This window comes from Leptidea sinapis, chromosome 2 (genome assembly GCF_905404315.1).
Source record: "Leptidea sinapis chromosome 2, ilLepSina1.1, whole genome shotgun sequence".
Classification (NCBI taxonomy): Eukaryota; Metazoa; Arthropoda; class Insecta; order Lepidoptera; family Pieridae; genus Leptidea; species Leptidea sinapis.
Window position 1 is genome coordinate 11,125,476 of NC_066266.1, and position 14,678 is coordinate 11,140,153.

The 14,678-nt window shown below is 33.7% G+C and overlaps 1 protein-coding gene across 5 annotated transcripts in view; it reads left to right on the plus strand.

Moving 5' to 3' along the window:
- The window catches only part of LOC126971673 (protein trachealess), a 271,027-nt gene that overhangs the window by 112,149 nt on the left and 144,200 nt on the right, over positions 1 to 14,678 (plus strand). The window lies entirely within an intron of this gene.

The window sequence follows — 14,678 nt, forward strand, 5'->3', positions numbered from 1 at the left end:
AGAATTAAAGTTAAAAGATGGAATAGACGTTCTGTGGAAAGATATTATACTTAAATGGATTAGTTAGATAAGTTGCAAGAGGTGGCGGTGATCACTTAAAATCAGGTCGGGTTTCATCAAATCTTTAACTAGGGCACAATGTTAATATTGCAATATACGGGTATACATCTTATATCTTTAAACGAGCAATTCTTGTATATATATCTAATCTGAATCTCGGAAACGGCTCCAACGATTTTCATAAAATTTAGTATACAGGGGAATTCGGGGGCGATAAATCGATCTAGCTAGGTTTCAATTAATTTTATTAAATAAAAAATGTAGTTTTATCCGAGTTTTAATGCAAAAGAGCTACAACATTAGAATACAAAGGTAAATTTTGCCACTCATTTGGGCGTGATTTTAACCCACTTTAAACGGCCAGATTTCGTTTAAACTTCGTAGCTTTTTTGAGGACCAATGACAATAAGTTAATTCGATAAAATTATTCAATTTATCAATTTGTAAAATAAGATTTTTGTTAACTTTCATCTATCGTCTATAAGTATAATCTTCAAAATAAATTTTCTGTTATAATAGTAATTAGTTTGATTTTTTAACATTTTAATTTTATAAAAAAATTTGCAGTTGTAGAGACTGCCGATAGAAGTAAAAACTTCGAACTTTTAGTATTAAAGTTTGAAATTTCATTAGGCTTAAAAACAATTAAATTATTACTTTAAATTTATTTTTAAAACTTATTTTCAATAATATTTTAATAAAACTAAAACACTATTTCAACAATACACATTACATCAGCTATATAGATACAAATATACTGCTACAGGCATGTCGGTGATGCGATAATTTCACCCATCCAAAACGTGTCTAACTATATATTTATTTTTTTAATATTTTTTACTCAAAAGCGCCAGTCCAGACCATGTCGGTGACGCGTGCCCAATGCAGCTAAAGAAGTTTTCACTTCAAAATGCTCTCAAATAGCGTGGTCTATTCATTAGAAGTGTATTAACATTTTCGCTCTTAAATTCCCATTACCGATTGTAAAGGAGATTCCACACTAGACGGAAGCGAGATCGTAAAAGAAAATTGGATTTTTTCCCGTGACGTCAGCTGGGGTGGATTTAATTATTGTTTTATTGTTGAGGGACGCGCTAATGTTGCTGATACGGAATACGAATGAATTAATTTGTTAACACAATCTTCACGTCATTTACTATTACTTTCATTCTTAAATTCGTTCGTTCGTTCTTTAAACAACTTTCCAAAAAACTGACGTTTAAACTTAAGGCTGGGGACCGAGCCGATGGCCTTGAGGAATCGAGCGGAGCTAGGGCTTTTTCTATGAAAATAATGGATGAGTCGAGCAGTACGTTCAGCTGATGGTAATTGATACGCCCTGGCCATTACAATGCAGTGCCGCTCAGGATTAATGAAAAGCCCAAAAATTAAAAGCGGCACTACAACTGCGCTCGTCACGTTGAGACATAAGTTGTCAAGTCTCATTTGCCCAGTAATTTCACTAGCTACTGCGCCCTTCATACTGAAACCCAGTAATGCTTATACACGGTTCACGGTAGAAATAGGCGCCGTTGTGGTACCTATAATCTAGCCGGCATCCGGTACAAAGGAGCCTCCCACTGGTAAACCTCTCTCCTACTCCTTACCTCTCTCCTACGTCTTACACAAGATAGCCATAGTTTTAATTCAGAATTAGAAGCATTTTTTATTTATTACAAACAGAATATATATTTTTTTAAGGAAAAAATAAATTTTCTTCTCATATTCCGTAGATAAATATTTTTTTTTTTTATTATAAGCTTTATGTAAACCGTCAAGAAATGGTTTAAATAATGAGCTTCTCTTCAATATTCCTTGGTATAGTGGCCTTAATTTCTTATTACTTGTAATAAAGTTAGATTATCAAAATTACTAACTAAATTACCTTGCTTATAATTAAAATATTATAAGAATTTATTGTGCCCGTTCTTCTCAGATCTTTCGAATAAATTTTCAAATGGATTTCAATATTTGTATAAAAATACTTCAATTTGAATTTAAAATGTTTTAAAACATTTTTAAAGTTATAATTAGGTAAAATACCAACTGAAGTCAAAAAGTACTTTATACAATTTTTGTCTGTTTTCATCTATATGTCTTAAAATTTTGCACACTTACAAAATATTTTAGCGTCCAAATTAATTTCATGAAAAGGAACTCAAAAGTGAGAATGGTACTCATATAAAAATATTCAATATTTTAAGCACAGGCTTATAGAAAAAAGTAAATATTTAATATTTGATAGAAAAAAGTTCTCTTTCGAATGTCTCGCTTCATCTTGTTAAATGAAACCTTTAAAAAAGCCTCCTATAAGTCGTATTAGGTCCTTAATAATGAACTGACTGCATTGTCAGAGACTATAAAGACGATATAGGAAATACCTTTTGGGAAAAACGCGCGAAATTCTTTCGTTTTCACGCGCCATTTTATTAGATTCGATTGTCAACGTTCGTATTGTTGACGGGTTTATTGTCACGCGAATGACTTTTATCACTTTGATGTGTTTTTATTGATGTTTTGACATAAAGGGGAGATTGCTCCTCTCTTGATATACATACATTTAAAAGGTTCCATGAAATGTGTGTAATTATAAAAAAAGTGTGTGTATATTTTTTTTTTACGGAAAAGGAGGACAAATGAGCGTACGTGTCTTGCAACGCCAGAGGAATCACGACGAATCAGGAAGGTGTACGCGCTTTTTTTGAAAGTACCCATGTCGTACCGTCCCGGAAACCTCGCACAAGAATGTTCTTTCCACAGCTTTGTAGTACGTGGAAGAAAGCTCCTTGAAAACCGCACTGTGGAGGACCGCCACACATCCAGATGGTGGGTGGTACTCCATATGTGGCCGGACCTGCGATTTGTACAGCGCTAGAATGTGGGCCGGCTTGAAGTATTGCCGTGCTCTATTTATGATGCCCAGTTTCTTCGAAGTCAATTTGGCTTTGCTCTCCATATGGCCTCGAGATATCGAGACCCAGAATCCCGATACAAGGCGAGGCTGTAAGGGAACTGTTGTCGAAGAGCGGTGATACAACAAATGGGGTTTTTTATTGTTATACTTATATATGCACGCAAGAAGTTATACTGCTTTGGCCTAACCAAGCAAAAATCATTGAAATGATTTATTCCTCGTGCTATTCTTCGTTTTCAGAAACAACAATTATGTAAAAGTCTTGTACAGACAACTTTGACAATTAAGTATTAAATAATGAATACGGCTGTAAGGGGCTTGAACCCTTTGCCTGTCCTAATAATGGACGAAGAAACCAAAAAAATCTAACGAATGACGCAAACGTCAGAAAATTTTAGGAACAAACTTCAACCTGTTACTTTTGTGTTACAGTGATGCGCGCGCATCTTAAAATTTCACTCTCATCATTTTTTGATAACGCGCCTCAAGAAGTATAACTTCAAAAGTTACACATATGTAAAACACTTGTTTTAAAAAAGTTCTATTACAAATCTGTGACTTTCTGTTCTTTAACGTTCAACATTTTTTAAGACATTACTTGTATTTAAACACGTGTCCAAGGCGTTCTCGAAGGCGTGTCTAACGGATAAATCATATTCATAAGGATGATTTAGATTATATGATGACAGAGAGATGACAGCTGTCAAAAATTGCGTTCCGTTCTTTTAATAATTGTTCTGTACACCTCAGTTTATGTTGTGCTTAGCGACGTTTTAGTTAAACACAAGCTAAACACTGTTTTGTAATAGAAAAAGATAAACTCCGTTTTAGATGTCGTTACTGTTAGGTCATTGACGTTGCGGCCACAAAATGGCTCAGCACGCCGATAGAATTTTTATTAAAAAAAATTTAAACAATATGTTATTTTTAAAGTTACAACCCTCACTTTTGGGATTAAATATACAAATTAATATTGTAACCAAAATTTACGAACGATACGGGACTCGAACCCGCGACCTCTCGAGAAGCCACAACTTGAGAGTTGAACAAAACATACCAAGATTTACGAATCATGCGTCACTTAAACGGTGTGCGCATTTGGTAAGAGCGCCTGAGAGGTCACGGCTTCGAGTCCCGCATCCTTCATAAATTTAAGTTTCAAATTTAATTTGTAATTAAAAAAATGGCTCGTATTTAAACAAACTTAAATAAATTACACAAGACTTTTTAAGTCCATTTTAATGAGTTTAAAAGTCCTGTATGCTTAACATACAAAATGGTTAATTTAGAAGAAAGTTAGCAAGCTCTCAAAATGCCCGGGAGTATCGTAGGGGCAACTTTACGAGACCCCAACGTCTTGGCCCCATTAATAGGACATTAGCTAAGTTATATTCTCTCTGGTACTTACTGAGCTTTGTAAGAAGAAAACTGCAAGTTCCTTCCGTACTTTAAGTATAATGTTTACGTTCTTTCATAGTTTTAATATCATTTCATGATTATTCAAGAATATATATAAGTATTTCTTTTTTCCATCACTTTACATAGATGATAATAAAAATAATTAGTGAAATGATGAAGGTGTAAAATTTATTTATTTGTTGTAATATTGAAATTAATAAAACGCAAAATACTTACTGATGATATGGGATTCATCATCCCAGTGTCTTTCTTATTTCTTCTAGTATTATTTTTACAAAGTTTTACTACTCATGCTGGTCATTTTAGTTTCAATTATAAGCAAAGTTTAAGAGAACATGTGGCACGTCAACGTTACACATTGTTCGAGACTGGCTCGAGTACGCCCACTTGGGCGTAGTATTAGTTGCTGCACTTTGCGTATCTCGTTGGAGCGCAGCGGATACCAATCCTTAATCTAAGTTAATTCAAGTATATCATTATATATCATAGATAAATTATTGCAATTTGATTCATATCATCTGTGGAATGAGCTCCTTTGTGCGGTGTTTCTAGGATCATACAAGATGCCCAAAACGGGACGTATACCTTCAAAAAATGCGTGTTCACCTTTTTAAACGGCCGGTAACGTTCCTGTGATTCCTCTGGTGTTGTCATTAATAGGACAATCATCATCATCAGCTGAAAAAAGTTCACTACTGGACAAAGGCCTCCCCCAAAGATCTCCACTACGTTCGGTCTTGTGCTGCCCTTATGCAACGCATTCCGGCAATCTTGACCAGATCATCAGTCCATCTTGTGGGGGGCCTAGCAACACTGCGTCTTCCAATACGTGGGCGCCATTCAAGGACTTTACCGTCCCGACTTTCCGGCCATCTGTCCGTCGAGCTATGTGCCCTGCCCACTGAAACTTCAGTTTCGTAATCATTTGGGCTATATCTCCTACGGATCTCCTCATTTCTGATTCGATATCGCAGGGAATATGGTTGAATTTTATTTAAGCTCCGTAAAATCGTCGAAATACGTTAGATGAGGGTAGTGCAGAATCGATCGTCATGGACATCTTTGGTTGTGGCCTATGTCCTGCAGTACACGTCTTCCAGCTGATATGATGATGGTTGGATTTCATATTATGTTGTTACTCCTGTCATGGTTAAGCACACGCTATTTGATTTCATCTAGCTATGGATCGCTCGCAAAGCCCGTGAATCCGATTTATTATTTATCAAATGTATAAATTATTGAGTTATTGCAACGCTGACCCCCGACTAGGGTCATTTTACGACCGCCTCACTCATATAATTATAGGAGATGTTCAAACATTCATAACATGAATTATTATAATTATTAGAATAATATCTTACGGTTTTAGTGGATTGAAACGTTACTGTGATACTTCGCTTGTTAAGCCCTGAATTGTCTTTGGATAGCGAAGGTTCACTCCAGTTATTTAGGCTTTTTCTGCCTCCAGATATTTCACTTTTCCATTCTAAAAATCAACACTTAAAATCTGATATTGACGTTCGAACGTACGAACATCTCGGTTTTAATAGGTATTTATTTTCCTCCTTTCCCATTCCTGATAATGTTCTGTATGTTCATAAGCACATTAATGAATTTGCTAGAAACTGTGACAATCATAATGTTAACACGAGGAACAAACATAAACTTGTTAGGCCAACCACTCGGTTAAGTCAAGTTAGTAAGTCGTTTATTGGGCGATGAATTGCTTTTACAATTATATATTTTATTTTATGAAATGCTCACATAATGCCTCTATTTATTTACGGTATGTGTGAATTGATGCATCTACTATACTCAATAACTTTTGTGTTTATAAGTATTAATTTACTTTGTTTTTCTTTTTTTGACTTACTCGTGTAAGCCTTTCAGTTTTTGACATTTGAGTATTTTAGTTGCTTTACGCAGTAGCGGTAAATTCAATAAGAAACATTTTTTTTTTGACATTCATAAGTGTCATTTCCGTGACCTACATGAATAAAGTGTTTTTGAATTTGAATTTGAATATGATTCCAGAAATGTACAAAACAAATGTGTTACGAAATTTAAAAGAATTGTTAATAAACGTTATAACGTAAATTATTTTCTTAATGATACCACAGACTGGGAATGAAGCGGACACTCTCAGGCTCTTTAATTATAAATATTTATTCTACGGTATTACATTGTAATCCATATTTAAAAAAAAAAACTCAGCGGGGAAGTCTTGCGCCCGTTCTTTTCAGGTCTGAGGCAGTCTGTTTTGAATGGTGGTAGTTTTTGACGTTCAATAAGTGATTTTGAATCCTATTTGTAATAAAAATATTTGAATTTGAAGTTCCAAAATTGATTTAATTTCCTCATCTATGTCACACATGAAACTTTCAGTTACACTTTGTGTAATTGTTGTTGTTTGTTGGTTAAGTTCAGATTTTTAAACCGTTTTATCGTTGTTAAAAAAACTCTAAATTAATATTTTTTAGAGACACGAGCAGGACGTTCAGTTGGTAATTGATACGCCCTGTCTATTACAATGTAATGCCGCACAGGATTCTTGAGAAACCAAAATATTCTGAGCGGCAGTACAATTGCGCTCGTCACCTTAAGACATACGATGTTTAGTCTCACTTGCCCAGTGAGCACTAGCTATGGCGCCCTTTAGACCCATGTACCCGTGTTGTGGTACCCATGATCTAGCCGGCATCCTGTGCCTCCCACTGGTAAATAATGGAACTAGCAGTTCTAAAAAAATATAATATTTTAATTATATTATATATATATATATATATATATATTAATAAATATAAATTACGTGACACGTTGTTTGTCCGCGATGAACTCCTGAACTAATGAACGGATTTAAATGGGGATTACTTCATGGAGTGCAGTTTAGTCCAACTTGAGAGATAGGATAGTTTTTATTTCGATTTGGGATCCATAATCCATAATTATTTTTATTTTCAATTTTATTTTTTATGGACATATTTTCTATGAGATAATTTTTTGACGCACGGTTGGACAGGTCCGCTGTAAAGCAATTTCGTAGTAGTCATACTCTTTATAATACTCGATCAACTAATAATATAATGGGCAGCGGTGATCATTTGGTGATGAATTGAAAAACGAATTTCTATTCTGTATATAATTTGTTAATACCGTTTGTTTCCAAAATAAAAAAAATAATTTAATAAAAAAATTCCAAAAGCAAAAAAACTAATTTACTACGAAAATATCATGGTACTATGAAACGGGTGAAAAAAAATGGACTAAATTCCTTTACAAAGTTCTTAGATCCTGATAAGTAGTTGTATTATTATTATCTTCAAATAATACGAGAAGCATTCATGAATGTCCATAAGGAAACCCGAAATTGCCATTTATCCAAATCCACCGGCCATTTTCTAAGACAATTGGTTAACAATGCTCAAGGCATAAGCGGTTCGCGTTTTTAATTATGACAAAAATTATTATTTAATTTATCTACAAACTAAATTATCTAGAGAGAGGAATTTCATTTGGATGCCGTCAACATCATTTTCCATTTTTTTTTATGCCACTGTTCCTACCTAGCAATTTACAACGGCTGTAATCATATCATCTACCGATTGGCTTCCTTATTTCCTTTCAGCTCATTTCTTCACTTCCACTGAATCTTATTGCTCGTTGGCTCCATGGCTAGTTATCGCGGAAACATACAAACAAAATAAACCATAAAAATTGGTCGATATCATTGAGGAAATTAATAAATAAATATCGAAGACTACCAAAAAAGTATTTTTAATTTATCGGGTTAGTATAAAGCCTATGTGACACGCGCAAATCTGGATTTCATTGGTAACAGAATTATCAAAATCATAGTAGATCCAGAGGTTACCCACAAACTCACAAACATTACCTCTTTATAACAGTATAGGTATACAGTTGTAATAAAAGTTTCTGATAACATCAATTAATTTATCATAAATTAATTTATCATAAATAACATCATCAATTAATTATTAATTATAAATTACATATTGCTGACTGTAAACATATATTAATAGGAAATCAATTTTCAATATAAAAATTATCTTTATCTTTGTTCCAGCTAATCTCGGTTATGCCTGAAAAAAATTGACGTGACTCATGTTATATGAAGTGTCTTGGGTTAATTTTACTTTAGAATATGAATTTTACCAGTTGTTTTGGACATGGTGCCGGTTAAGTGCTTCGTGGCAAATTAAATGATGTAGGTGGAATTTTGCATTTTGACGTGATTTCCGGTGGTGAAAATCGGCTGCTGATAGTAGATAGTACGTGAATAACTCTTAGCACTCCATGTGATATATGCCGTAGGAAGACCCTATATCTCAACGCAATTCGAAGTATTCTTAGAAGTTAATTGTATACTAATTTAAAATGTAACAAAATTAATGGACGCTACGGGATTCGCATGCCGCATTATAGGATATTATTGGTATGGTTTTCTTGTCAATTTTCAATCTCACATATTTTGAAAAAGTGACACCTCATGTGAATTTCTTAGTATGTAATTATTGGGGTTGAGCAGTTTATCAACTTTAAAGTAGATCCTTTAGAGTTTAGATGATGCCACAACACTAGAGTTGAACAAAACATAACAAGATTTACGGACAAATTGGCTTAGTTGGTAGAGCGGTGGCATACATCCCAGAGAGGGGCGGGTTTGAATCCACTATCGTATATAAATTTTGGTACGAATAAAATTTGTATATTTAATCCCAGAAGTGATCCCACTGTAAAAAACAACTGTTTTATATTTATTGTATTAAACATGGGGGTGTGTCTAATATGCCAAATTTGGGCCAAGATAATTTGTATGAAATTGTATCAGTAATTTTTGAACAAAAAGTTGCACGCGATAAGCTTGCTTTTTACCCCACACCCCAACCGATTGTCTTAACCGAGAATCGAATCTAAAAATGCATCAGATAGCCGAACGACGGACGGTTATGCCTCATAAAATACTTAGAGGCTGTTCCGATAAGCGTTTGTTAGGTCAGGAAGCATCAGGGACACTTAAATGGAATTCTCCGGCAGTAAAATTGCACTTGACTTGTTTTGGAATTGAGTGGACATGTGGGTTCTTTGTTTGGACAGTAATGTGTTGACATAGGTTTATGTTCAATTGAGCTTGGTCACCTTATTTTTGAAGTGGAAATTACTTGGCAAATAACAAAATGGATGTAAATACTACGTAATGAGGGGCTGGGACTGCCTGTGTAAAAATTTAAGTTTAGTTTAGTATGAAACGTGCAGTGATTTGACGTGAATTTATATAATAGTTATTACAATACGGCGACGAAGTATAATCCGGCTAAGTTTGAAACCGAACTAGTGGATTTCAACTATCTACGTATTTACAAGATTATTCTTCTTCTTCGCGTGCCTCTCCGACTAGCGAAGGTTGGCGGTCAGCTTTGTAGTTTCAATTGTTTGTCTTTCTACAAGATTATAGTCGTCATCTATCCATCACTGCATGTTTCATACAATCGCTATCTTTTTAGAGAATTTGCTAGGCTGGCACATAACGCAACCTTAATAAACTAAATAAAATGTCGCTTGAAAAGTACAGTTTGCAAAATCTTTTTTTCATATGAATACTAACAGTCTTACATCAAATTTAAATAAAAACGTTAAGTAGTAGTAAATTTTCTAAATATAATAACAGCTATGACGTCACAATATGACGTAAAATCGATTCTATTCTCATTTGAATTGCATTGGACATAGTTACGTCAACCTAATGTTAAAAATAATCCTTGCTGCAGCATTTTTACTGAAATATAGTCGAAGGCATCAAGGCCACAAAACAAACTTCTAAAACTCTTGGTAATTCAATATAGAATCGTTATGATTAGCGTCAACATTGCTAATCTTTTTTTGTCAGGCGTTATAATAATGTAACGTCACAGTTGAGGATATCTTCGAATTTAAACATGCAATTTGAATATTACGATGTATGACAAAATCAAAACCTTTTACGAAACTTTTGCCAAATTTACCTGTTTTCACGGTGCTTCAATCTGGATATTTCAGGTATAACCGGCAATAATAATAATAAACTTAAATCTTACTGAATATATAGTAGCTTATGTAACTGTACATAATGGAGGACTTTAAAGACAAGTGTTTTAATGCCTGATTATGTACATACACTAATTATCTACCCACATATCATAAGCCTCCATGATACATTCATGAGTCGCATATTATGACCACCATTCATTATAACCGATAACCAAAGAGGGTGTAAATACTACGTAATAAAAGGCGGGAGTGCCTAAGTAAAAATTAAACTAAAGTTTAGTATGAAACATTTGACACAAGTTTGAAATAGTAGTAATAACAGTATGACGATTGGCCACTAAGTATAATCCGGGTAAGATTGAAAGCGAACAGTCGCTTAAAACGTAGTGTATTTCGGCTATCTCCGTTTTTTACGAGATTATAGCCGTCACCTGTCAATATATCAATGACTGCACGTTTCATACAGTCGAGTGAGTTGCTTTTTTCTTATATAGAATTTCCTATTAAAAAACGATTCCAGCTACTATGACATATAATAAGGTAACAACTAAGTACTTATTCTATTTAAGACTTACATTATTTTTTCTATTTTTAAGTTAGTTATTAGGTTAAGGTGTGACATATTCTTAACTAATTTTAATTAAAATAAGTGGTTTTAGAGATGCTTAGCTGGCCTAGTTTTGTGTATACTCTAATTGTAACATAACTTTTGGCTAAACTAGGTATGAAATACTCCTACAAGCTTGTGGAAAATGATCTTATGTTGAATAATGAGGAGTATGGGAGTTAGAACGCCACAACCCATCAGAAGTTCGAATTTATGCGAAAGTATTAAACCTTCAATCAAATAGTGTAACCAAATGCAATATTGAAAAGGCAGTAAGTTCAAGAGTACAATAAGACGAACATTTCTATTCATTATATGGCTAGGTGTGCGGTCATCCTCATAAAGTGAGGGTAGGCTGGGGTCAACCGATCGACAAATTATGTAAAGTGCCCGGTCATTACGGACATACCGACAGCTCTATCTTAGTGTATACTGTGACGAGCACGTTTTGATACTTGGATGTTTTTGGGAAACATACGTACATACGGCGTGACTTTTTTTAATGAAAATAAGGGAGGACGTTCAGCTGATGGTAATGGATGCGCCCTGGCGATTTCAATGCAGTGCCGCTCAGGATTCTTGAAAAAACCCAAAAATTCTGAGCGTTACTACAACTGCGCTCGTCACCTTGAGACTTAAGATGTTAAGTCTCAATTGCCCAGTTATTTCACTAGCTATGGCGCCCTTCATACCGAAACATAGTAATGCTTACACATTACTGCTTACATTTGCCTTCGTCACCTTGTGATATAAGATGTTAAGTCTCATTTTCTCAGTAATTTCACACAAATATTTAACTGAAATAGTTATTTATATTTTATCGATTTCCTATATATATTTAGCAGTCTTTGCAGATACTTAAATTATTTATTAAATTTAATGTTACGGCAAAAGTATTAATTGTGAATATAATATATATGATGTCCACTGAGTTATCATTCGGAGTCTTGTGCAATTGAAAATTCTGATATTATTATTATACTTAAATAAATAAGCAATTTAAACATCTATGAATTAAATAAGTCATAAACAATGTCACATCCATTTCCGCGATAATATCAAAATACATCCAGAGATAAAAAATCAAACCCATCTAGAGCGGTATGCAACATTAACTCATTCACCGCAACCTAGTCTTTCATATAATAGGTAGTTTTATTTCTTTTCACTACAAAGTATCAACCCCACATGGTCATAGTATAAGACTGCTAGTGCCACGTGCAATTTACAGCGGCCAGTGAGGGTAGTTTTATTAAGAATTACAATTATTTATTTACGTAGCGGGCACGGGATCCGATCTGTATGGAAATGTTGTTTGTTGCTTGTGGCTACGTGAAATATATATCCAATATGTCTTATCTTTGAGAGGGAACATAGAAAGGAAACATATTGAAATTATATGACGTCTTACTATATTTTTTTATTGAAAATTTATTTAAAATATATTTTCATAACGGAATCCATGATACGAGTATATGTGTATATATTATTATAAATCTATTTATTTTTTTTTAAGTTTCGTTCTGAGCTATTGTTAAAGACCATGTCTTCGAAATTGTTGAAATGCGAATTTGAACTGTCGTGATTGAATACTTTTTATGGCAGCCTGCAAAAAATCTTAATTAACACATTTTTTTTTATTAATTGGAGGTTTTTAATTGCCATAGTTCGACGGACGACGACGACAAATGTCCGTTGGGGCATTAAAATCCTTGAATGGCGACCACGTACCGAAAGATCCAGTGTTGGTAGTCCCCCACAAGATGGACCGATGATCTGGTCAAGATCGCCGGAATACGTTGGATGATGGCAGCGCAGGACCTATCATCGAGGAAATCTTTGGGAAACATCAAAGAGGATGTCAAAATTACGTAATAAGAGTCTGCCTAAGTAAAAGTTGAAATTTAGTTTAGTATGAAACGTGCAGTCATTTGACATAAGTTTGAAATAGTAGTAATTACAGTATGGCGATTGGCGACGATGTATAATCCGGCTGAGTTTAAAAGCGAATTTCGGCTGTCTCCGTTTTTTACAAGACAATAGCATCCATTCTCTATCAATGACTGCACGTAAACCAAAAGAAACGTCGAGATTATTTTTGTAGCAAACTTTCTTAAAACTTTAACTCAGAATTGTTTTTCAAAAAATTAATTTGTTGCAATTAACCGTTATTTTAATTATTTTAAAATGTTGTTAAAAAATCTTGTTTCAAATTGATCAGTACCTTTGCAAGAAATAACAAATCATCTCAAGTCAATTTACTAATATGCTAATATTGGGGTTGAGCAGGCTATCCAGTAGATGAAGCCACATCCTGAGAGTTGAACGAGATTTATGAACGTGACGTCACTCGAACGATTGGCTCAGTGAAAGAGCGCTCGCACGCAACGCGAGAGGTCGCCGGTTCGAGTACCGCATTGTTCATAAATTTTGTTTTCAAATTTAATTTGTGTAATTAAAGAAGTGAGGGTTTTCACATCAGAAATAACAAATTCTTTGATTTACTTATTATATTCAAAAACGTGTAAGATGAATAAAAATTGCCAAAGTAAAAATATTTAAAGCAGAGAATACCTGGGCATTGTACAGTTACTTTTTTTTAATAGTGAATTTCTAATATAATATTATAGCAATGTAACTATAAACAAATACATATACCAAGTGCCTTAAGTATAACATAACGAAGTAATTTCAATACTCTTACTAAAGTAAACAAACTTGTTAGATCAGCTAACGATATTATGCAAATCATATTATTATTCATACCGCTTTTCAAAAGGGCGCCTGTCTTTACCCTAATCTTACTGTGCCATTTTTACAAAAGTGTATTTTCTGTATAGAACATGACACATTCCTATTCTAAACCCTATGTCGTTCTGTTAAAGTTCAAAATACGCCGAAATTTTTAGGTGTTGCTAGTTGCGCTACTTGCTCATAGATGGCGCTAGCGGCAATGCAAATTTCCTAGTAATTTCCATTGATGAAAAATTGGGGAAGAGCGAAATCTGATTGAGAAAACATCTGTAAGTTATTCAAAGTTATTATAATGTAATAAGATTAAGGTGTTCCCGTTATTATATCATAATGTTTGTTTAATGCGGGGTGATATTAATATATTTTTTGTATTCAAATATGCGTGGTGAATTTTTTCTTGGATTTACCAACATTATATTATTGTTTTAATGTAATTATTTTGCAAATATTTTTCTTATGGTTCAATGATTTTGTAACATATTAGTCATATTAGAATCTAGATAATGTTGGTAAAAGAGAAATTTGCTATAATTCAATTACTATTTTTGAGAATGTATTTATTAGCTAGGTAGATATATTTTATAAGCAGTAAAGTATATAGTTTATGAAAACCGTTAATTTTAGATACATAACTGGGAACGAGCTTGAAGGAATTTAAAACAAAAATAATGTCAAAATGTAACATAATATTACCTACCAAATTTCCCGCGCGCATATTTTATACGGTTCAAATACTCAAGTTATTCGAATTTGTTCTACAACAAGATAATATTTAACTGGTACTTGTGTGTTCCAGTTGTCAAAAAACGGTTGGGAGTTCACTGCTTGTGTACTTTTTAGGATTCCGTAACCAAAATATGACAAACAAAACCTTTCTAT